The 25,500-nt window shown below is 31.8% G+C and overlaps 1 pseudogene; it reads left to right on the forward strand.

Moving 5' to 3' along the window:
- Window positions 1-2,948: 2,948 nt before the first annotated feature.
- LOC134839868 (glutamine synthetase-like) overlaps window positions 2,949-25,500 on the forward strand; it is a 57,229-nt pseudogene continuing 34,677 nt past the window's right edge.

Here is a 25,500-nt window from a genome sequence, read left to right on the forward strand (position 1 = left end):
ATTATAAGACAGCGTAACAAACACAGATAGTCAAAGTGCAATACGACAGAGACCATTATAGTTAGTAGTATATGTTGGGGCAAAATCGGGTGGGGTGAAGACCTCCATGTATCAACATAGACTAAAAACTATCCGGTCTTCATCTTATGTAATAACATAGGGAATAGATTTCCTAATGTATTAAGATAGGGAAAATAATTGGTAAGGTTTCATGGTTTGAGTGATGGTAAGAGAATGGTAAGGAAAACGGTATTTTTTGAATTTTGTGTGGAAATGTCAAGCTTTTCGCAAACATTTTCCGCGCGCGTTACCTAATGGGTAAATAATATTGGTGTATTACGTGGGAATAGATTTTCCAATGTTACAAGATTGCAAATAGATTTCAGAGTTTCTGATGTTAAGATTGGAAGTTTCGAGAAAAAAAATTTCGCGCTCGATTTTGCCAATGTTCCAGATTCTTATTATTTTTTCAATCGAAAAACAATAAATTGTTAACCCAAACGTTTAAAACCCAGCGTCTAAAAAAAGTTTTTGAAAAGAAGGTTGATTACAGAGAAAATGTATTAGTTCAAGCATCGTATGAAATTTTACAACATAATCTCTTAGTTGCGCCAGTGAGGTGGGGGGGGGGGAAGAACCGCTAATTTTTGTTTTTTTTTTCATTGCAAGCTTTTTTTCTCTAGCAAAAGTTTTTATTTAGCTAAAGAAGCGTTATAAAAGGCAAACCATATTGTGTTTTTTTTTAAATTAAAATTATCAACTTGTAGCCCAAAATGGTAATTTTCATAAATAACGAACGTTATTCTATTGCTTTATACAACGAAAATATACAAAAAATCAAAAATATTCAACCGGTTTTTCTCGACACTAGAAAAAAATTTTGGGAGTTTTTTTACTTTGGTTTTAATCATGATTGAGAGGGTTTTACTATGATAAATTACTCAGCCCAGTCCAATGATTTTTTGGCACCTGTTTTTTTTTCGTTGAAAGCAACAAGAAAAAAATGAAAAATTAGTATAACACTGCCGAATACAAAGTTTAGCCCCATTTGCAATGATCCTTAGATCAAACGGCAAGTCGTAGCCCACAATTCGCGTTAGGTAAAGAATCTTCTGCAAAATTTCCGCAAAATTCGCAGGTGGGCGAAGAAGAAGACTGCTCCTACCAGGACAAAGCCATGAAACTCCGACTGCCCATTAAATGGCCTCAAATCGTTTTTGGTATATGACAAATTGACAAACTACAAATACTAGGCTAATAATATCAAACTGCTCAGAAATGAGTCGTCAATGGAATTAATGAGACCAATTAGCTTGTTTCATTTCAATTTAGAACAATTATGAGTGCGGACAACTCGCCACGCATAAATAATTTGCGTAATAAAGCAAACTTTTAAAGTATTATGGCAGCAGCAAATCCGCTCTTAAGTCAAGTGCAATCATACTCGCTTGGCAATCACAAGACGCAGTCAACTTTAATAATATTGGTCTGATTAATAAAAAAAATTACCCCGGGCATACATAACCTCACTTTCTTCGAAAGTTGGAACGATAACATAACCTTTAACGAACAGATTTGTTTTTCAACCTACTATGAAAAGTATTATGGCAGCAGCAAAGCCGCTCTTTAGTCAAGTGCAATCATACTCGCTTGGCAATCACAAGACGCAGTCAACTTTAATAATATTGGTCTGAATAATAAAAAAAATTACCCCGGGCATACATAACCTCACTTTCTTCGAAACTTGGAACGATAACATAACATTTAACGAACAGATTCGTTTTTCAACCTACTATGAAAAGTGTTCACGAAAAATAAATCTGAGCGCCAGAAAAACACTATGGAGATTCAATTCGACTATCGTCACCAAGAACTCTGAGTTTAATTTAGAATAAAACTTGACAGAGTTTTAAAAATGTTCATTCATGCTCACGTTTTTGCTTTCGCAATGTAAAAAGTTTCAGGTTGTAGTTATGATTATGCATTTCTAATTAGGTTTCCAAAAATATTTTTTATATTTTTTTTGCAAATTTCATCTAGTTTTGCAGCTCTAGTGGTTAAAATTTAACTTTACTTTATTTATTTCAAATTTTTGATCAATAGCTCGAGATATTTTGTCGAGAAATTTTGAGTCAATTAGCCCGAGATATTTTGTATGTTGTGTTCACATAAACACAACAAACAATTATGTTCATAAATTATTCGGTTAAATTTGTTTTTTGTCAAATATTGAATTGGCACCCTACACGCTGTTACGCTGTTTAACGCTGTTTATTCCCACAAAAACGTCATATCTTGAAGGATCTTGCTAAAAATGTTAAATTTAAGGAGGCTATCTTGCAAGAGTTTATAAAGAGATGTATGGTGTTTAAAAAATCTTGCAAGATAACCTCCCTTGATCGAATAGGCTAGACCGCAGTAACATATATGTGAAAAATCAATGATGATGAAAAATTTTAGGGAAATAGTGCTGTATCTTCACGAAGGGATGGGAAACTGAAAAAGAGTCAAAACTTCAGTTTCATGCATGCTCAATTGCATCTAAAAAAGACCCATTTTTTCATATTATTGATTAAAAATTTTGAAAATTTCGCATCAATATCTTTTGCCGCATTAAAAAGAGTTTACTGATGTCAGTGTTCAAAAGAAACGGTCAAGTACGAACTGTAAAAGAGTCATAAAAAGATGAAATAGGGTTGGGGAGGGGGTTGAGAATTAAACCACTTATGCCATGTTGCAACTCTGCTTAGACGTTTACCGAAAAACTAAGGACGACAGAGCTCGACAAATCATGGGACCACCAAAACACATTTTGACTAGCCTGCAAAATTTCCCTTATCAGTTCAGGGCGAAAGACAATCACCCATTGACATCAAGATCCAGGAAGCCAAGAAAAAGAAAGGAGGTCCGCTCGAGTTAGACTTAATTGAGGGATCCAAGGATAGCGAATGAACATTTGTGAACTGGGAATTATCGGGGGTGCGATAGAAGGCGTATTTCAACTGTCTTCGTTCCATGCCCATTGGGGGACATTTAAGGGCCATGGATCCGAACACCTTTTAAGCGGGAGAAGGTTCGACGGCGAGATGCATTTTGTGTTCAAAGCGAAAGCAGGCCAGAAAAAGAATAATGCCTGAAGATGGATTTGTAGCTCTCTGAATTTTGCTCACTGAGCAACCGGCAACTGATCAAAATTACAGCTCCAGCTGTCGAACCAGTTATGATACCAGCGGTTGATATGCACGCCATTTTCCCCATAGCCAAAGGGGAATACTACGCGTATAAAGGATCTCTTACAACTCTCAGTTTACAGAATCGGTGATCCACGTGTTGTATGAGAAACCCCTGGATGTCTCGGCTGAGTTTATGGAGAAATTAAGAGACCTGGACGGAATTGATGGCGAGCAAATGACTTTCAGCTATAGAAATATTCGGCCAACTTTCAACCGAAAGATTTTCAAGGCAAAATAGATGCTATGCTGAATGCTTACATTGCATTTTATTATGTTTTACCACATAATTTTATAATACTTCTTTTTGATTTTACTATTGAATTTTTTTCATTACTTCATGAATTCATACGATATGCTCAGTTTTTCACTAATACAGCCATTAGAAGTTGTTTGTTTTTCCATCACTAACGGACCCGGGTCGATGATGGACCCCGCAGACGGCCGATGAATGTGTCCTGAATTCCCTACGTGAATTCCCTGCACGGTTTCTTCCCCATCTCAGGAATTCGACCCCCTGCCGACCCAAAGCGTCCCCGCTTTGTACTATTTTGAGATATCCAATTTCGGTTGACTGAACTTAAATTTTTCTAAAGGCGCCTTTGGCGCCAAAGTAGACTAATTTTGAAGAGGGAGCACGCTTAAAAAAATGCCTTTTTTAGCCTGTTTTTTTTATTTGAGAGAGTACAGAAAATCAATTTGAGCAACCTAAAAAATGGTCGACACTAAAATCTTTGATTTTTGTTGAAAAAATACCCCCTCCCCTCGAGAAAATCCTAGATCTGCACCTAGCCGGAATCAGCAGATAACAGCACTGCAAAATAAGCACCAACGGATGTGTATTTAAAAAATTGGCATCATTTTTGATTTTGCTTTTAATGATCCAGAACTAACACTGACAATTATTGCTGAAAGTGCTGAAACTACTTGTTAAAAAGGAGAACAACTGTCTTCTAATTTATATTGAAATTCTTCTGGTGTTGAAACTATGAGTTCCAGATATATAACCTGCAAATGCCAGTACACGTTAAATCTATTGAGACTAGGAGATGTAAGAGTAAGATTAAGGTTGGTATTAGACTAAGAAAATGCACGAATCTATCCGGCCGAAAGTAAGATAGCGTGACGAACAGACGGTGTACCTTATCTGAAATTACTCTATGATTGAGCCACCCCGGACTTAAACTCATTCGGTGCGACCAGGGCGACCAAGTATCATATAAAAGTTGCAAACCTCTTCTATCAATCTGTAATTTGTTTTTGATAAAAGGACACAACCAAAAACCAAAAAAAAAGATAAACACCTGATAAAAAAGAACAAAAAGTTGAATACAAAAAGAACCTCTGCTCAAAGAGACGGTAAAATTGTAACCTTCTTCTGGCCTCATCCACCAGAAGGACGACGCCGCTCGAAGTACATGCTCCCACCATGTGCTACGACACCGATCCTCATATTCTTTCCATGATTGGCTCCAGGATGAGCAACTCTTTAAACTAACCGAAACTAAAAAGAACGCTTTTGCGAAAACAACTATTAAAACATCATAACTAAAATTGATCTCACTCACATAATATTGATATAAAACTGCAATGTAAAAGGACGGAACGAGCAGCAAAGGGAGAAAAATCGACGACAATCCGACTTTGGAATGGCAAATCGATTGGTTTGTTGCCGTATTCACAACCCACGCACGATTTGAAGTATGGACCCAAATGGTATATGTCGGGGCAGTTCGAAGGGGGGGGGGGGGGGGGGGGTGAGGACCCCCATGTATTAACATAGGCTATAGAGTATCCGGTCCTCACCCTATGTATTAGGATAGGCTATAGATTTTCCAATGTATTAAGATAGGGAATAGGTTTCCCAATGTATTAAGATACGAGGTTTCAGATGGTAAGTTTCAGATGGTAAGTTTTTTTCGGCGCGCGAAATTCCCATGTATAGATTTCCCTATGTAAAAGAAGTTCATAGTAGGGAATTAAGAACTCATTAGGGAATAGATTTCCTTATGTATTAAAGGGGGAATAGGTTTCCTATGTCATAGGATAGGGAATAGGTTTCCCATGTATTAAGATAGCAGGTTTCAGATGGTAAGTTTCAAAAAATTTTGACACCCGAGTTTTTTGAGTTCGATTTTGCCGATACTTGCGTTTCTTAGCTAGCGTCTACAATTTAGATGTAATGATTATTATTTTACAGGTTTGATACAACGAGAAAACTATCTAAAGCTTTACTGAAAGCTAACGAAACTTCGAGAAAAAAATCATGTTTTTAAAAAAAAATTTTGATTTTTGTGTAGAAAAGTCTAGTTTTTTCGCAAAAATTTTGGCTCGCCTTATCTAATTGTTAGTTAATACTGGTTAATTACGTGTAGGTCGAGAAAATAGGGTTATTTATTCAGTTTTATTGTACATGGTAAGTCAATGGTAAGAGTTTTTGGGCAAAAAATTGGAGTTTTTGTCACAAAAATTGAAAGTTTTTCATAAAAACTCAAAAACACTTAAGTTTTATTGTAATTCGATCTAATTTATTGGTCAATCTTACTTTCTAATTACTTAAATTTATGTCAAAACCTACTGAAACTTCGAAAAAAGTCGAATTTTTAGAAAAAATTGCTAAAATTTCAAAGTTTTTGAAACAAACTGCAAATTTTTGGAGAGAAATGCAAAAATTTCAAGGTTTTAACTAGTTTTTTGTTGCTTCTGATCTATCTTTAAAAATATGGATATGTTTAGAATTTAAAATTAAGCTCAAACTGTATTTCAATTGGCATCATGTGGAGACACTGATACAAAACTTTGAATAGAAATATGGATTTTTCCAAGTTTTTCACACAATAAGTTGAAATAATATAATTTTTAGCATTATTTGAGTAACAAAGCGGTTTATATAACGCTTTCAAGATTGACAAGAAAGCTCATAAAAGCTGAATCGAAATTGAAACTTGCGGAAGATACTTGCGAATAACCGTAATTTTCAAGAAAGTAAAATAAAATTTATTCAAGTTGTGTCAAAAATTTTCCATTTTCAAACTTTTAATTGGATAATTACCTGAATTTTTGTCCAATTCAGGGAGAATTGAAATAGGATTCTCAATACAAATAAACATTAAGAACATTATTTCATAAAACTTCTAGATTTTGCTCAATGATTAACCCAAATTTGTACAAAAATTACAAATTCAGATAAGTTATTCACCTTAATAGTACAGAATTTCAGATCAATGATGAAAAATGAACAGTTAATTGCTAAAATTGACTAGAATTGAGATAAATTTTTCTTTGAAATTTTATCGATATTGGCTCAAATTCAACAAAATCTTCTTCATAACTGATGATTATCTCTCTGTTGCTTCTGCAACATAATTTTCACAATTTTCCGTAGAAATGTTCTACTCTTAAAGGTTATTCTTACTTTCTGCTTAAAACATGGTTTCGCTATGGAACAAATTTTGCAAGAAAATTTGTCAGAACTGGAGAATTTAGGGGGAAAATAGTATCAATCGAACGAACAATTTGCTAGCAGAGATGAAATTATAACTGATTCCGTCTGATTATTACGATAAAAATTGTAAATGTCTTCCTCAAGTTTCCCTTGTTAGGTGCTACAGTAAACTATTTAAGCAAAAACACAATTTTTGGGATAAATAACTATCACTTTTCTATAAAAATAGTCTTTTTTTCATGATTTTCTGTAGAAATGTTCTATGTTTTAAGGTTATTCCTGCTTTCTGCTTAATGCATGTTTTCGCTATTGAACACACTTTACAAGAAATTTTAGTCAGAACTGGAGAATTTAGGAGGAAAATAGTATCAATTGAACGAATAATTTGCTGGCAAAAATGAAATTAGAACATGTCTTCCTCAAATTTCCCTTTTTAGGTGCTACAGTAAACTATTTAAGCAAAAATACAACTTATGGGATCAATAACTATCACTTTTCTGGAAAAAAAGCCATTTTTTCATGATTTTCTCTAGAAATGCTCTATATTTTAAGGTTATTCTGGCTTTCTGCTTAATACATGTTTTCGCTATTGAACATACTTTACAAATAATTCAGTCAGAACTGGAGAATTTAGGAGGAAAATTGTATCAATTGAAGAAACATTTTGCTGGCAGAGATGAAATTAGAACTGATACCGTCTGATTATTACGATAAAAACTGTAAATATCTTCCTCAAGTTTCCCGTGTTAGGTGCTACAGTAAAATATTTAAGCAAAAACACAACTTTTGGAATCAATAACTATCACTTTTCTTGCAAAATAGTTATTAAATTGCTTTTTTTTCTTATTTATGAGGGAAGTTTTCTCAAAAATATCCAAGTGAGAAAAAATCGGTGCTGGCTGAAACATTCAAAATAATATGTAAAAATTGAGAATATAAATGTGTTTTTTCCAATTTAAGAACAAATTAGGAGCAGCTCTATAAGTTATATTCTATATATTTGGAATCAATAACTATCACTTTTCTGGAAAAATAGTCTTTTTTTCGTAATTTTCTGTTGAAATGTTCTATGTTTTAAGGTTATTCCTGCTTTCTACTTAATGCATGTTTTCGCTATTGAACACACTTTGCAAGAAAGTTTAGTCAGAAAAGGAGAATTTAGGAGGGAAATAGTATCAATTGAACAAACAATTTGCTGGCAAAGATGAAAATAGAACATGTCTTCCTCAAGTTTCCCTTTTTAGGTGCTACAGTAAACTATCTAAGCAAAAAAACAACTTGTGGGATCAATAACTATCACTTTTCTGGAAAAAGAGTCTTTTTTTTCATGATTTTCTGTAGGAATGTTCTATGTTTTAAGGTTATTCCTGCTTTTTGCCTAATACATGTTTTCGCTATTGAACATACTTTACGTGAAAATTTAGTCAGAACTGGAGAATTTAGGAGGAAAATAGTATCAATTGAACAAACAATTTGCTGGCAGAGATGAAATTAGAACTGATACCGTCTGAATATTACAATAAAAATTGTAAATGTCTTCCTCAAGGTTCCCTTGTTCAGTTGCTACCGTGAACTATTTAAGCAAAAACACAACTTTTGGAATCAATAACTATCACTTTTCTTGCAAAATAGTTATTAAATTGCTTTTTTTTCTTATTTATGAGGGAAGTTTTCTCAAAAATATCCAAGTGAGAAAAAATCGGTGCTGGCTGAAACATTCGAAATAATATGTAAAAATTGAGAATATAAATGTGTTTTTTCCAATTTAAGAACAAATTAGGAGCAGCTCTATAAGTTATATTCTGAAAACCTCCGGAAATACGCAAGGGAACCTAGTTCCTAAGATCTAAAAATTTCTGAAAGGGCGCGTCTCAAAAGATTGATTTAGCAAAGGAAATCAAGGTGCAAACTGGAACAATTGTGTAATTTTCGGATTTTTATTAAGCAAAAGAAAACTCTGTATAGTTAAAAAAATAATGAAATGTAGATCTTGAAAGGTGTTTTTGATTTATGCTTCGTGTATCTTCTTCCAAAAGTTGTCGGATTGAGTTTGACAAAAAATATCCTCAAAACATCTGATTTTTCATAAAAAGTTACCTTATATATCAAAGGATAAAAAACTTTTCTAATGAATTACAATTAAATACAAACCTTTGACACTTTTTAGGTTGGAGTTTTTCTCAAAATAGGGTTTATAAGCTAAATTTCAGTAAAATTATCTCAAAACTTCCAATGAATTAAATTGAGTTTCTATCTCTTTTTCTCAGTTTCTGCTTCATCTTCTATTTATCAAATTAATCTAATTTGAACAAAATTTACTTGAAAATTGACTTTTTGATGGAAAAATGTATCGTTTCAACGAACGTTCAACAATCCGAAGCTAAATTAATAGCATGAATCCTTTGCTAAACGTCATTAAATGATTTTCTCTACTTGATAAGTTTATATTGCTGTTTCAACTCTAAATTTCTTTTTTGAAGTAAGTTTTGGGTTGAGAATGATGTATTATGATTATTATCTTGAAATTTTCAAATGTCAGCAAAACATACAGTTTCCAGGACAGTTATCAATTTGTTTTCTGAATCGTAGAAAAAAAAAGCAAAAGAAAACCATAATTCTTAGTAAATCAATCCCCGATATCTGCTACGCACTACTCTATGATTACTTTTACAAGCACTAAGCATGGAAAACTTAAAAATGGTTATTAGGTAAAACCTTTCAATTAATCAATGTTTTATAAATATCCAGTTTTTTACAGTATTTCATCAAATACTGAAGCACTCATTAGCGTATGTGATTCAATTTTGCTACAAATTTATCGCAACAAAATCCACGCAAGCTGTCAACCGACGGAGTTTTTACAGTAGATGGAAGATTTTCGGATCGTTTTCCATTGAAAGTTTCAAGAGAATTTGAACTCGTTTGCTGCTGTTTTTATCATTAATCAGAACCTTTGAATACAATTAAACAACAATATTGATGAAATAACTGTAAGTTTTTACTAGAAGTTTTTCAATTTTAGTGTATAGTTTTTTCTGATTCAGTAAAAAATTATTATTCAAAGTATTCTCTTCTATGTTTTTTTAAAAATGTATCAATTTTACCTTCTCTTGGAGTGTCTTTTGAGACTGCTGAGCACATAACTTAAAATCATGTTGCCAATGCTTCTTCTTGATATGATTAGTAGGTTCCTCGCTATATGCTATATGTATAAAAGTTAGAATTGGAACACTTTAAAACGCCACAGTGCTTTCGATGTCTTGATGCGCGTAAGCGAGTGTATTCTCCTCCACATTCAAGACATGCGATTTTTTCATTTCTATTCATTGACGGCATCTCAATAAGTAGGAAAAGAAAAAATGGGAGATTTAGAATGTCCCAAATTTTCAGAAAAGAAAAAATGAATGGCTCAAAAAATGAATAAAAATGAAGTAAAACAGCAAATTGCTTGAACATTTGTTTTTGACGTGGATGAAAACCACAATAGATACACTATTTAGCCTAGCTGAAATGAAAATCATCCAATCTAACCATGGAGTTTTCAAAAATTTGTTATCAACCAATCAGAATCAAGCTTTCATTTTAAGGAATTTTTTATCCTTTCTGATAGCAACCAATTACAATCGAGCTTCAATGGTCATGGAATTTTGATAAAGTATATGCCAACCAATTGACACTGAGTTCTGTTTCTCATGGGTTTTTCAACAGTTTTGATATCGTTTGTAGATATCAAGGATTTCTTCACAGGTAGTATTTGTGGTAATAACCAATCAGAGTGAAGTATTCACAGATTTTAAATTACTTTGTAGATCAGAACCAAACTATGTTTATGAAACTTCCCAATCAATCAATTTAATTGAAAGGTTCTAACATAACTAACTAACAAATACAATTGACACCAAAGTGAGATAAATGAGATTTCTTGTCTGACTTATATTGTTTCTTCGATGCTCAATTCAAATTTTGAAATTTCAATCAAAATTTTTTTTCGATTTGTTCTATTTCTAACCAGTGAAAAGACAAATTACCAAAATATACTTTTTTGTGGTTTTCTTTCTGGTATATTGTAATATAAACAACCGGAAGTTTTTTAAATTTGGATAATCGATTAAAAGATATTCGGACAAATCTAGATTTTGCATTTGTATCAATTTCAAAACAGTAATCGAAATGATGTTCCTTATCTTCAATGTTTGTTTCATAGAATCATCCAATTTTTTTTGTTTTTTACTGATTGACCACTCAATTTGAGTTAGTTCTTCTAAATAAAAACCTTGTTGATAAATCTGGCAGTACTCTTCTTTTCTGAAATCTCCTCTCCATCTTTTTAAAAGAATTATTGAACTTTCTGTGTTTCTATACAAGTTAAAACTAATACAATCTCCATCGACGTCATCTGTCCATCACTCTTTTTGTTTTTTGTAGTAGTTCAACCTTAAAATATGATAAACGTTCATTTCAGACATTGATAACGCTTTTGATAGAAACCTATTTCTCACTGAAATTAACAAAGAAACTTGGAAAAACTCGAAATTTTGAACCATTTTTACTTATTTTGTAATCAACATAAAAAATTTTTCCCTTATTTAGAGACTGATTAGTTTTAAATTAGTTCATGTAGCCAATCAAAACCCAAATTAAGGTAATTGAAAGCAACCAATGAAATTCAGAATTTCGAAAAATAATGATAATGTTACAACTAACTATACATTTTGTTTGTAATGGTGTTCAAATAAGACAAGTTTTACTTAACTTTTGATGAAAGCAGTAATTAAATAAATTTTCGCTGTAATTTCTATAACAAAAACTGGAAAGTCTGTTGATAATTGGATAATGTTTTACGTCAACTTTGATTAAATTTTTATGTTTTGTCTGACTTTTCCTAAGATATCCCAGCTCTAAATGTGCACTTCAGTGACAAAAGATAGTTTTGAACCACCAACAATGTTTCAATTGACCAACATAAAAAACATCACAAAGCATTACCGAGGTTTACTATTATAAACAAGCATAAAGTCTCCCAAAATTTGGGATATTTCTTTGAATTCGTTCAATGTATATTTGACATAGGCAACTTGTTTCATTGCTTCATTCTCTTTTGCAGTAAAGAGTCGAATCTAAATGTAGGGTGGCTTGTTCACACTGTACTTCTTGATTGTGACAACCACCCTCATCATGTTGTATGATGTATGATGCTACTTCATAAACTCTATAATAGATCTACAGCTCCCGATCCATAGTTGATTCTTTGCCAGATTTGGCTTCATATATAGGTACGAGTCCAAGGTTTTCAGCATCGTGAATAACAGTATTCCGGGTTGTCGATAATGCTTCACCTTCTTTTTCACTGAGATAGACTTGTTGGGACTTTTCAAATTGTCTCAAATTGTTAATTTTTAATAGTTGAAAGCAGGGCTCAAAATAAAATTTCCCCTTGTAGGATTTTTGGAACCAAACAAATCTCCCAATTCTTCTTTGAATTTTTGAGAACTCAATATAATTGGCACTAGGGTCTTTTCTTGAGTACATTGTTTAAGAACAGACTGATCAGATGAAAAGAAATGAGAAAAATGATTTTGAGATTAAATGAAAATGAAAGTAAGAATTATGACTCATCATGATTTCCATAAATGGAAGTAATACCAAATAAGGAATGTTTTGTATGAAATTTACATATACCGAAGTCACGTAGGCGTTACTTCTCTTATATAAACCCACAATTCTCAGCAAAAATCTTTCTTCCCAATGGCTGCTGCTATGTGTCAAGCTCTTCCCAGCTTTTATTCAGATTATTGTAAAAAATCGCTATTTATTTCCGTTTCCAGTGATTTTTACGAAAAATACATAGTAACACATGATTATTGTGTCTCTACCCATAACTCTTTATGTTCTTTGGAAAATTGTAAGTTCCATTTGGTTTTAATAGGAATATCTCTTAGCCAAATTTTTCAGAGATTAGATAAATATGTATACATATATCAAGAAATTGACTGTCTTTACACTTTGTTCAAACACAGATTCTATTCAAGTATTGTTACATCAAGCGGAGAAAGGTTCAATCAGCTTAGACGAGCAGTTCAACATAAATTAAGATGGAAAAGAGCCGAAAAGATGCCTAGTATTGCAAAGAAACGACTAATTCGGAAAAAATTCAAGAGACATTATTTATGTTCCAACCAGAAACTGGCTTCCACACAAACTCTTGGTTCAGCGTTTTTGGAGAGAATTCGAAAAATTCAAAACTCGAAATTTGAATCTGATTTGTTCAAGATTATTGATTGCTTTGTTGATTGTCATGGTTCTGTGCATAGTGATTATGTAAGCTTTTTGATAAAATAATCAATTGTTTTCAAATGTGCTCTTAAAATTTACACTAATAAATCTTTAAAAACTAAGCCTTGGTTCAGGAACATTTTGTTCAAATGATAAAAAACCAATTTACAATTCAATGAAAAACTTGAAAAAATGTGTAAAAAATCAAAAAATGAGTTAATTTTCAAGTTCCTTGTCACTTTCTTCTTCGTGTGCCACACCATGTTTTCTTCTCAACAGAGCTAAGTTATCATGTTGAACCTTCAATTTTTCTTTCTTGTACCTTCTATCACGAATTGTTTCAATTTTTCGCCAATCAGGTATGGAAAATCTTAAGGGACTGAAACACTTCTTCGGATCTCTGTAGAAGATGTCAAATTCAACCATTTTTTCAAAAATAGTCATTTGTAGTAAATATTCACTTGTAAGCAAATGAAAACTATTGTGTCAGATCCACAACTTCATCAAAGTTTTTTTCATTTGAATCATATGAAAACCCGTACTTTTTTCTCGAAAGTGACTTAGATGTAGCCAATTCTTTTCCAAATTCTCTAACTCTTCTACTCTCGAGTTCTCTCCATTCCGAAAGATCAATGATAGCATGGGATATTTCATTAAATTTGAAAATCTTGACAGTTTTGGTGCCAATTTCAAACTAGATGCAGTAACTCGCCCGTTCTATTATGATTGGTTTCAAAGTTTGAGATAGATTTCCGTTTCTTCTAAAAATTCTTCTCATGTCGGTAAAATGAACTGAACTGTTGGAGTTTTTCAAATGAAATGAAATTTGCATTTTTTTTCAGCATTAGAACTTGCTGAATTTCTCATAAAAAAGTGAACTCCAAAAACTTTGCAACACCTGATCGACTTTAGTTGTTTATAAAGGATTTTGTAAAATAAGAATTTTTTGTTGACTAAAGTTTTTTAAAAGGGAAGAATTTCATAGAAAACTATTCCTATTATTTACAACCCTAGTTGCGTATCTCTATTTAGATTTAAATAACTAGCAAAATAACTAAAAACCACAAACTTTTTTTTATCAACGTCATCACCTTAGAGTTAGTTCTGGAATTCTGATTGGTTAAATTTTTGTGATTATTTCTAGAATTTAAAAGATTGAGAAAAATCTAGATGTTAATGTGTAATGACTTCTTATAAAATTCAAGGATTTAATCTGTAGATTCTAAGAATTAGCTGATTCTAGAATTTACTAAATAATGAAGTCAATTTCTCTGGTGGATATATTCCACAACTTTTACTGTTCTATAAAAGATAAAGTGTAATGACGTCATTTTCTCAGTTGGAATTACTTTTTTTTACCTAAATAATTCAAAAGACACCTTCCTAGCTCTGTAAAGGAATCATGTCAGACCCTCTGAATGGCTTTTTCAAATAATTTTTTTTAATGATAATTGAATATTTGTTACAAGAATTTTGTCAAAAATAATTTTTTCTAGCCTGAACAGTTTTTAACATATATATATATATATTAAAAAAATTTTACGTATACCAAAAATTCTCTCAAAAGTTTTTGCGAAATACAAAAAAATCTAAGAATTTGTTTGGTAAAAAGCACGTTTTTTCTTGGTTTTTTCAAAAATTATGTAAAATTTTTACTTTATTTTTTAAATGATAACGCAAAAATGCAAAACTTTAATGTAAAAAGCATGTTGACTTATTGCTTAGAAAACTTCTATATTGCTGACTTTCATCGCTATTATTTATGTTAATACGTTGGTTTTTAATTGTTTCTGATCAACAGACATGCAAAAATTAGTTATCTGAAGGATTAAGTTTTGAATAAAAATTTCATAAAGATTTGCAATTAACTGTGCAAGAAAAATTCTAATGATTTATTTCGGCAAGAGTCGAAAAATGTTCCACTTTTTTCCTGCAAATGCGAAAGTTGTTTCACTTTTTTGACAAAATGTGAAAAGTGTTTCACTTTTTTTGGACAAAATCCGAAAAATATTTCAAATTTTTTGACAAGATACGGAAAGTGTTTCAATTTTTTCGATAAAATGCAACAAATGTTGGACTTATTTCCTACAAAATGCAAAAAGTCTTTCAATACTTTTGACAATATGTAAAAAGTGTTTCATTTTTTTTTGACGAAATTCGAAAAGTGTTTCAATTTTTCTACAAAGTCCGAAAAGTAGTAGAGTTTTTTTTTGTCAAGATGCAAAAACTATCAGGTATTTTTCATTTGTGTACAATTTTTTTAGTGTTTTTCCGAATATGTGTGCGAAAACTATTCGAGTTTCTTAACATATGTGCGAGTTCGGAGCAATAAATTAAGTTCTAATTGTTTTTCAATGGTTCACCCTGAACCTCTCATCTATTCTCACAATTAAAATGAAATTGAAAAAATTAATTAATTACACGGAACAAAAATAACACCAAACATTATTTATTTACAAAAACATTTAATCAAAGAGCTGTCGAGCAGCAGAAGAGTTCTGGAGGTTCTCTATAGAACGCAGAGCTAGACGAGGTTCCATTACTGGTGGTTGTTTTGAGGTGTCATGATTTTTGAGAAACCCTCATCTTCATCTATTGTGATGGGGTTTTCGGCTGATCCTGCCTCCTCCCAAGGAAAGAGGAAGTCGTCGACTGGTTGAGCTACAAATCTTGAGTCAGGAATCTCGGGGTAGTTCACTCCCACATGATCAGAAACTTCCTCCATCATTTGCATTTCTTCAAGTTGGTTCTCTGTCATGGGTACTTGTGTCATATGATGTACGTTGAAGTCCCTTCGCATCGCTTCCACCATGTGCCAGACTTGGATTGGGATGTCCATTCGTGCCAGAAAAACTCCAGAAACTGTTTCTCGCACTTGAATTTGTACTAGATCAGGCAAAAATTCTACAGAATACATGAGGTTGCTGTTTTGCACAGACAGAATCATATTGAGCAATAAATTGAGTAAAAGAGTAAAAACAAGAAAAAGCTGAGAGAGGGATAGCTGACGGAAGATATGTTGCAATTAAGGTATTTAGAGCTGAGAGAGGAGGTAGTTGACAGTAGTTAAAATGAAAATAAAATGATTTTTAGTGAGGGGTTAGGGGTACCTTTAACTCGAATATGTGGGTTTGACCAATCAGAATTCATTTTCCTTATTTGGATTGCAGTCGTTTCCAATCAGATTTCAGCTTCCTTTTATGGGATTCTGGGATAAAAGTCGTGTCCGATCGGAAACAGAGCTCCATTTTGGGTATTTTTGTTTCCAATCACAAAAATGTTCATTTTTGTTCTAGTTGTCGTATCCAATCAGAGAAATTTTTAAGGAGTTAAATCTTCCAAATAAGTAAAAATATACACAAAAGCAATTGCAAAAATAACTGACCAAAAGTTTATTGATGTAAAAATAAGAAATATTGCTGATATAAGTAACAAAAAAATAGCAAACAACTACCATCTCTACAAATTTTTTTTTCAAAGATAATTGAATTTTTTGTATGTAATCAATGATAAATTGTTGATTTTTGAGTAGATAGTCAAGTTTTTTGATTTTGATGTAAATTTGGGAGGATAACTCAAGTTTGATGAAAAGCAAACCTCTGGAAATCTGATTCCAAACCGAATCCAGCAGGATTTTGATCTCTAAAAATCCTTAAAGAAATGAAAGAATAAAAAACTTTGCTGGGGAATTTTTACATATTTGGTTTTTGGATAGGGTGTAAAAAGAATTTGTGATATAATATCGTACGACTTTTTGATTAATTTCAAATTCTCGAGAATAAACAAAATTTATTTCCTTGTGAGGTGTAATTCAGCCGTAAGTTTAAAACTTTGATACGCAATATGTGGATCAAAATAAACTGTTTGATTGAAAAAGTTTATCTGAAGAGATCTTTACTTAGTCGGATTGTTCTATTTTGTACAATAAAAACGTCCAAAAAATTATGAAAAAAGTAAGAGTCAACATCTATTTCATCAATAAGAAAATCAATTGGAATTTTCTCGTTTTTCTTGTAAAGTAACTCGAGGAAGCTCAAATTTTTTTTGTTAGTCATTTTTCAAATAATGAATAAGTTTTTTTTTAAAATAATAAACAGTTCACTTTAGGAAATTGCTTAATTCTAATAGGATGATATCCAACAAACAGTTTTACTAAAACAGTATTCAATTCTGATTGTTTGATATTGAAATTGTTGAAAACCCCATGAGAAGTAGAACTCATTTTTGAGTGGTTGACATAAAATTTATTAAAATTTCCATGACAATAGAATGTCGATTCTGATTGGTTGATAGCAAATTTTTGAAAACTCCATGATTAGATTGGATAAATTTTATTTCAGCTTGGCTAAATAGTAAATTCATTCTGATTTTCTTTCACGTTAAAAGCAATTGGTTAAGAAATTTGCTTTTTTATTCGTTTTTATTCATTTTTTGAGCCTATTCAATTTTTTTCTGAAAATTTGGGACATTCTAAATCTCCCAGTTTTTCTTTTTTTACTTATTGAGATGCCGTCACTGAATAGAAATGAAAGAATTGCATGTCTTGAATGTGGAAGAGAATACACTCGCTTAAACGCATCAAGACATCGAAAACACTGTGGCGTTTTAAAGTGTTCCAATTGTAACTTTTATACATATAGCAGCGAGGAACTTACTAATCATATCAAGAAGAATCATTGTCAACATCATTTTAAGTTATGTGCTCAGCAGTCTCAAAACACACTCCAAGAGAAGGTAAAATTGATACATTTTTAATAAAACATAGAAGAAAAAGCTTTGAAAAATAATTTTTTACTGAATCTGAAAAGACTATACACTAAATTTGAACAACTTCCAGTAAAAACTTACAGTTATTTCATCAATATTCTTGTTTAATTGTATTCAAAGGTCCACATTAATGATAAAAACAGCAGAAAACGAGTTCAAATTCTCTTGAAACTTTCAGTGGAAAACGATCCGAAAATCTTCCATCTACTGTAAAAACTCCGTCGGTTGAAATTTTGAGAATAAACAAAATTTCTTTCCTTGTGAGGTGTAATTCAGCCGTAAGTTTAAAACTTTGATACGCAATATGTGGATCAAAATAAACTGTTTGATTGAAAAAGTTTATCTGAAGAGATCTTTACTTAGTCGGATTGTTCTATTTTGTACAATAAAAACGTCCAAAAAATTATGAAAAAAGTAAGAGTCAACATCTATTTCATCAATAAGAAAATCAATTGGAATTTTCTTGTTTTTCTTGTAAAGTAACTCGAGGAAGCTCAAATTTTTTTTTGTTAGTCATTTTTCAAATAATGAATAAGTTTTTTTTTAAATAATAAACAGTTCACTTTAGGAAATTGCTTAATTCTAATAGGATGATATCCAACAAACAGTTTTACTAAAACAGTATTCAATTCTGATTGTTTGATATTGAAATTGTTGAAAACCCCATGAGAAGTAGAACTCATTTTTGAGTGGTTGACATAAAATTTTTTAAAATTTCCATGACAATAGAATGTCGATTCTGATTGGTTGATAGCAAATTTTTGAAAACTCCATGATTAGATTGGATAAATTTTATTTCAGCTTGGCTAAATAGTAAATTCATTCCGATTTTCTTTCACGTTAAAAGCAATTGGTTAAGAAATTTGCTTTTTTATTCGTTTTTATTCATTTTTTGAGCCTATTCAATTTTTTTCTGAAAATTTGGGACATTCTAAATCTCCCAGTTTTTCTTTTTTTACTTATTGAGATGCCGTCACTGAATAGAAATGAAAGAATTGCATGTCTTGAATGTGGAAGAGAATACACTCGCTTAAACGCATCAAGACATCGAAAACACTGTGGCGTTTTAAAGTGTTCCAATTGTAACTTTTATACATATAGCAGCGAGGAACTTACTAATCATATCAAGAAGAAGCATTGTCAACATCATGTTAAGTTATGTGCTCAGCAGTCTCAAAACACACTCCAAGAGAAGGTAAAATTGATACATTTTTAATAAAACATAGAAGAAAAAGCTTTGAAAAATAATTTGTTACTGAATCTGAAAAGACTATACACTAATTTTGAAAAACTTCCAGTAAAAACTTACAGTTATTTCATCAATATTCTTGTTTAATTGTATTCAAAGGTCCACATTAATGATAAAAACAGCAGCAAATGAGTTCAAATTCTCTTGAAACTTTCAGTGGAAAACGATCCGAAAATCTTCCATCTATGTAAAAACTCCGCCGGTTGACAGCTTGCGTGGATTTTGTTGCGATAAATTTGTAGCAAAATTGAATCACATATGCTAATGAGTGCTTCAGTATTTGTTGAAATACTATAAAAAACTGGGTATTTATAAAACATTGATTAGTTGAAAGGTTTTACCTAATAACCATTTTAAAGTTTTCCATGCTTAGTTCTTGTAAAAGTAATCATAGAGTAGTGCGTAGCAGATATCGGGGATTGATTTACTAAGAATTATGGTTTTCTTTTGTTTTTGTTTCTACGATTCAGAAAACAAATTGACAACTGTCCTGGAAACTGTATGTTTTGCTGACATTTGAAAATTTCAAGATAATAATCATAATACATCATCCTCAACCCAAAATTTACTTCCAAAAAGAAATTCAGAGTTGAAACAGCAATATAAAACTATCAAGTAGAGAAAATCATTTAAAGACGTTTAGCAAAGGAATCATGGTATTAATTCAGCTTCGGATTGTCGAACGTTCGTTGAAACAATACATTTTTTCATCAAAACTTCAATTTTCAAGTAAATTTTGTTCAAATTGGAATAATTTGATAGATAGAAGATGAAGCAGAAACTGAGAAAATGAGATAGAAACTCAATTTAATTCATAAGGAGTTTTGAGATAATTTTACTGAAATTTTGCTTATAAACCATGTTTTGAGAAAAACTCCAACATAAAAAGAGTCAAAGATTTGTATTGATGTGTAATTCATTAGAAAAGTTTGTTGTCCTTTGATATATAAGGTAACTTTTTAAGAAAAATTAGTTGTTTTGAGGATAATTTTTGTAAAGTAAACTCGATCCGACATCTTTTGGAAGAAGATACATGAAGCATAAATCAAAAACAGCTTTCAAGATCTACAATTCATTTTTTTAAACTATATAGAGTTTTCTTTTGCTTAATAAAAATCCGAAAATAACACAATTGTTCCAGTTTGCACCTTGATTTCCTTTGCTTAATCATTTTTTTGAGACGCGCTCTTTCAGAAGTTTTTAGATATTGTAGATGTTAGGAACTAGGTTCCCTTGCGTATTTCCGGAGGTTTTCAGAATATAACTAACAGAGCTGCTCCTAATTTGTTCTTAAATTGTAAAAACACATTTATATTCTCACTTTTTACATATTTTTTTGAATGTTTCAGCCAGCACTGATTATTTCTCACTTGGATACTTTTGAGAAAAATTCCCTCAAAAATAATAAAAAAAAAGCGATTTAATAACTATTTTGCAAGAAAAGTGATAGTTAATGATCCCAAAAGTTGTGTTTTTGCTTAAATAGTTCACGGTAGCAACCAAACAAGGGAACCTTGAGGAAGACATTTACAATTTTTCTTGTAATATTCAGACGGTATCAGTTCTAATTTCATCTCTGCCAGCAAATTGTTTGTTCAATTGATACAATTTTCCTCCTAAATTCTCCAGTTCTGACTGAATTTTCTTGGAAAGTATGTTCAATAGCGAAAACATGTATTAAGCAGAAAGCCAGAATAACCTTAAAATATAGAGCATTTCAAGAGAAAATCATAAAAAAATGGTTATTGATCCCATAAGTTGTATTTTTGCTTAAATAGTTCACTGTAGCACCTAAAAAGGGAAATTTGAGGAAGACATGTTCTAATTTCATTTTTGCCAGCAAATTGTTCATTCATTTGATACTAATTTCCTCTTAAATTCTCCAGTTCTGACTAAACTTTCTTGTAAAGTGTGTTTAATAGCGAAAACATGCATTAAGCAGAAAGCAGGAATAACCTTAAAACATAGAACATTTCTACAGAAAATCAGGAAAAAAAGACTATTTTTCCAAAAAAGTGATAGTTATTTATCCCAAAAATTGTATTTTGCTTAAATAGTTTACTGTAGCACCTAACAAGGGAAACTTGAGGAAGACATTCACAATTTTTATCGTAATAATCAGACGGAATCAGTTATAATTTCATCTCTGCTAGCAAATTGTTCGTTCGATTCATACTATTTTCCCCCTAAATTCTCCAGTTCTGACAAATTTTCTTGCAAAGTTTGTTCAATAGCGAAACCATGTATTCAGCAGAAAGTAAGAATAACCTATAAGAATAGAACATTTCTACGGAAAAACGTGAAAATTATGTTGCAGAAGCAACAGAGAGATAATCATCAGTTTTGAAGAAGATTTTGTTGAATTTTAGCTAATATCGAATAAATTTCTAAGAAAAATTTATCTCAACTTTAGTCAGTTTAAGCAATTAACTGTTCATTTTTATCATTGATCTGAAATTCTGTACTATTAAGGTGAATAACTTCTCTGAATTTGTAATTTTTGTACAAATTTGGGTTAATCATTGAGCAAAAATCTAGAAGTTTTATGAAATATTGCTCTTAATGTTCATTCGTATTGAGAATCCTATCTCAATTCTCCCTGAATTGGAAAAAAAAGTCAGTTAATTATCCAATTAAAAGGTTGAAAATGGAAAATTTTTGACACATTTGAATAATTTTTATTTTACTTTCTTAAAAATTACGGTTATTTTCACTATCTTCCGCAAGTTTCAATTCAATTCAGCTTTAATGAGCTTTCTTGTTAATTCTGCGAGCGTTATATAACCCGCTTTGTTACTCCAATAATGCTGAAATTTATCGTATTTCAATTTTATGTGTGAAATTTTGGAAAAATCCATATTTCATTTCAAAGTTTTGTATCAGTGTCTCAACATGATGCCAATTGAAATACAATTTGAGCTTAATTTTAAACTCTAATCACATCTTTTTTTTAAAAGTTAGATCAGAAGCAACAAAAAACTAGCCAAGACCTTGAAAACTTTGCAATTTTTTCCAAAAATTTGCAGTTTGTTCCAAAAAATTTGAAATTTTTGCAATTTTTTGCGAAAACTTTGAAACTTTTGCAATTTTTTCCAAAATATTGACTTTTTTTCGAAAATTCAGTAGGTTTTGGCATAAATTCAAGCAGATAGAAATTAAGATTATCCATTAAATTAGACGATTTACAGTAAAACTTATAGTGTTTTGAAGTTTTTATGAAAAATTTTCAATTTTTGTGACAAAAACTCCAAGTTTTTACCCAAAAACTCTTACCATTGACTTACCATGTACAATAAAACTGATTACATAACCTTAATTTTACAACCTACACGTAATTAAACAGTATTAATTAACAATTAGATAATGCGAGTCAAAATTTTTGCGAAAAAAACTAGACATTTCCACACAAAAACCAAATTTTGTTTCAAAAAGCATGATTTTTTTCTCGAAGTATCGCTAGGTTGCAGTATAGCTTTAGACAGTTTCCTCGTCGCATCAAACCTGTAAATTAATAATCATTACATTTAAATTGTAGACGCTAGCTAAGAAACGCAAGTATCGGCAAAATCGAACTCAAAAAACTCGGGTGTCAAAATTTTTTTGAAACTTACCATCTGAAACCTGCTTAATACATGGGAAACCTATTCCCTATCTTAATACATAGAGAAATTTATTCATTAATGAGTTCTTAATTCCCTACAATGAATTTCTTATACATAGGGAAATCTATACATGGGAATTTCGCGCGCCGAAAAAAACTTACCATCTGAAACTTACCATCTGAAACCTCGTATCTTAATACATTGGGAAACCTATTCCCTATCTTATTACATTGGGAAATCTATAGCCTATCTTAATACATAGGTTGAGGACCGGATAATCTATAGCCTATGTTAATACATGGGGGTCCTCACCCCCCCCCCCCCTTTCGCTTCGAACTACCCCGACATATACTACTGACCCAATATCGCAGCACAAGAACCCATTGAAGAAGAACAATGGCCAACTTGTTGTTAATCTCACATACATATCCTAATCACTTGGTACTTCACACAGAAAGGTAAAACTTCATCCTACACGTAGTCTCGCTCTAAGTTTAAGGAAATTGATCTGGAATTTTGACGCGATCAATCAAGAAGATCTAAGATAAAACGAGACCCACTTCTAGAATACGAGCAACTGCCCTTCTTCTCTCTACGAAGACAACTACATCTCTCCTTCCTTCACGCAGTGTCTGATTCACAAGAAAACTACTCCAAAGAACAAAGAAATCTCCACATCCATCCTTCACTATAACAAACAATTTGAAACTAAAAACTCTCTAAAACCCGGATGGATGAACCAGTTTAAAACTAGTGTTTATAGCCAATTATAATCTTGATAAAACTATCTCTAAAAAAAATTACTTACTAACCAATCATGATCCATAACTAACACTGACAATTACTCATAGTGCTGAAACAACGTGTTTTTTCAGCACCGGAACAATTTGAATATAACTTAGAAGACAGTTGTTCTCCTTTGGAACAAAAGCCAGATACAAGTATACGCTAAATCTATTGAGACTAGGAGATATAAGAGTAAGATTAAGGTTGGTTTTAGACGAAAAAACTGCACGAATCTATCCGGCCGAAAATAAGATAGCTGTACCTTATCTGTGTACCTTATCTGAAATTACCCTATGAGTGAGCCACCACGGACTTAAACTCATTTCCAAAATTTGGAAAGAAAGAATGAAGTTCTCGAAGAAAGTAAATGTTTCCTGTGATTTAGAAATGATGCTTGCCGAATATAAAAATGGCAGAAATATAAAAACGATGGAATTTCCAAATCTTCACTGACCTCCCGCGAATCAGAACAAAACTTTTATTTCGAGGGTATCTTTTTAATAGAAACAAATTTTTGCTTCATTTAGTTCCGTATCAATTAAACGGCAATTGACTCATTTTTTTAATTGACTTTCGGCTTTTTTGTTTTTGGTTCTTTGCTTATCAAACTTTCGCACATTCGGTCTTTTGCTCATGAGAATAGCCCCCATCTTTGGGACCAATAGAAACATTTTCAAAACTGCAATGTAGTGGGCACAAAGTCCAGTTACTTCGCTATTTTACACAGATCTAGTGAATTAAGCGGGCTAATCATCATATGATAATTGATGTTTCTGTGATTCGCAGAAGATATACAAAAAGCAATCAGGACCGACTTAGCATAGTTCGTTGGTATTATTTCTTTGCATTCTAGAAGAAGTTTTTTTTGCTACTCAAGGCCTTTTTTGCAGCTAAAATTTCACGTGAGCCACTTGCAGCCTTACATGGTCGACTGAGACACAACTGGAGCTAGGTGTCATGAGAGAGCAGTGGGCCACGGCAGTGGGTAGAATCGATGATCTAAAGATGTCTACTTCATCCCTTTACAAATGTTCTAAAAGCCTCTCAACGTGTTCAGTAGATAAATTACATATGGCTAGGGCAATAACTTTGAATGTAACTAAAAAAAGACTCAGTAAAGTAACAAATTAAGTGTAGATATACCACTGAATGATGCAGCCGCGAATATTTTTGGCTTCAAAGCACCGTCCGTCTGTCTGTTCAAAAGTAGTTTTTCGTTTTTTTTTCTCGCTCGCCTAGCACTGGAAACTGCTCCGATTTTAAATTTGGGAACCCAAACTTTTTGAGATCTCCCAACCACGAATTTACTTACCCTAACCGCAAATTGCTTGTTCTCTGACGATTTTTAAATTGGGATTCTAATTTTTTTCTTTGTCCCGAATCCGTTTAAAACAAAAGCAAAGGATTCCGTTCTATATCTAATGAGGTATACTACATGAGCGCAATAAGAAATAACTCGCAAAAATATTTTAGGTTGAAAATTGTCACATAGTTTGTTTTCATCTCGAGAAATGAGGAAAATGCAAAAAATTGCTCAAGTTTTGTTCGGATGAGTTTATATGAGAAACGTGGCTCGTTTGTGCAGATCGAAAACATGAAAAAGCTACTTATCCTACCGTTGCTAATTTTGAAAAACGATTCAAAGAATTTGCGATTTTAATTCTATGATAATTGAGAAAGGGTGAAGCAAATAGTTCGACTTGTTTTGATAAACTTTCAAAATAATAAAAAAATTACCATTGGTCCAGTTAAATATCTATCATGAGATATAGGACAGAGAAGTGGTATCTGCAAAGTTACCTTCACTTTCCTTGTCTTGAAATTCAGTTCTGAAATTCAGGTCTGTGAGGTGTTGGAAAACAAAATAAATTGGAAAACGTAGAACACTTTCAACCGACTTGAAATCAACCATGAGATTTAAATGACTGTGAAAAAAAACCTATCCGGAAAATTCTGATCATCACAAAACTTTCTAGCTTCTGTTTTTTTTTCCAGTAAAAATGATATGTCATCAAATTTAGAATATTTGTAGTTCTTATTGGCATCGGCAACTCTTCATTGTACAAATACTTAAATAATGCAATAAGCGGCTGCATGCAATTTTCAATGATGCCTCAGGTTTTGATCACGAAGTTTACAATACGGTAC

Source organism: Symsagittifera roscoffensis, chromosome 2 (genome assembly GCF_963678635.1).
Source record: "Symsagittifera roscoffensis chromosome 2, txSymRosc1.1, whole genome shotgun sequence".
In the NCBI taxonomy this organism is placed as follows: domain Eukaryota; kingdom Metazoa; phylum Xenacoelomorpha; order Acoela; family Convolutidae; genus Symsagittifera; species Symsagittifera roscoffensis.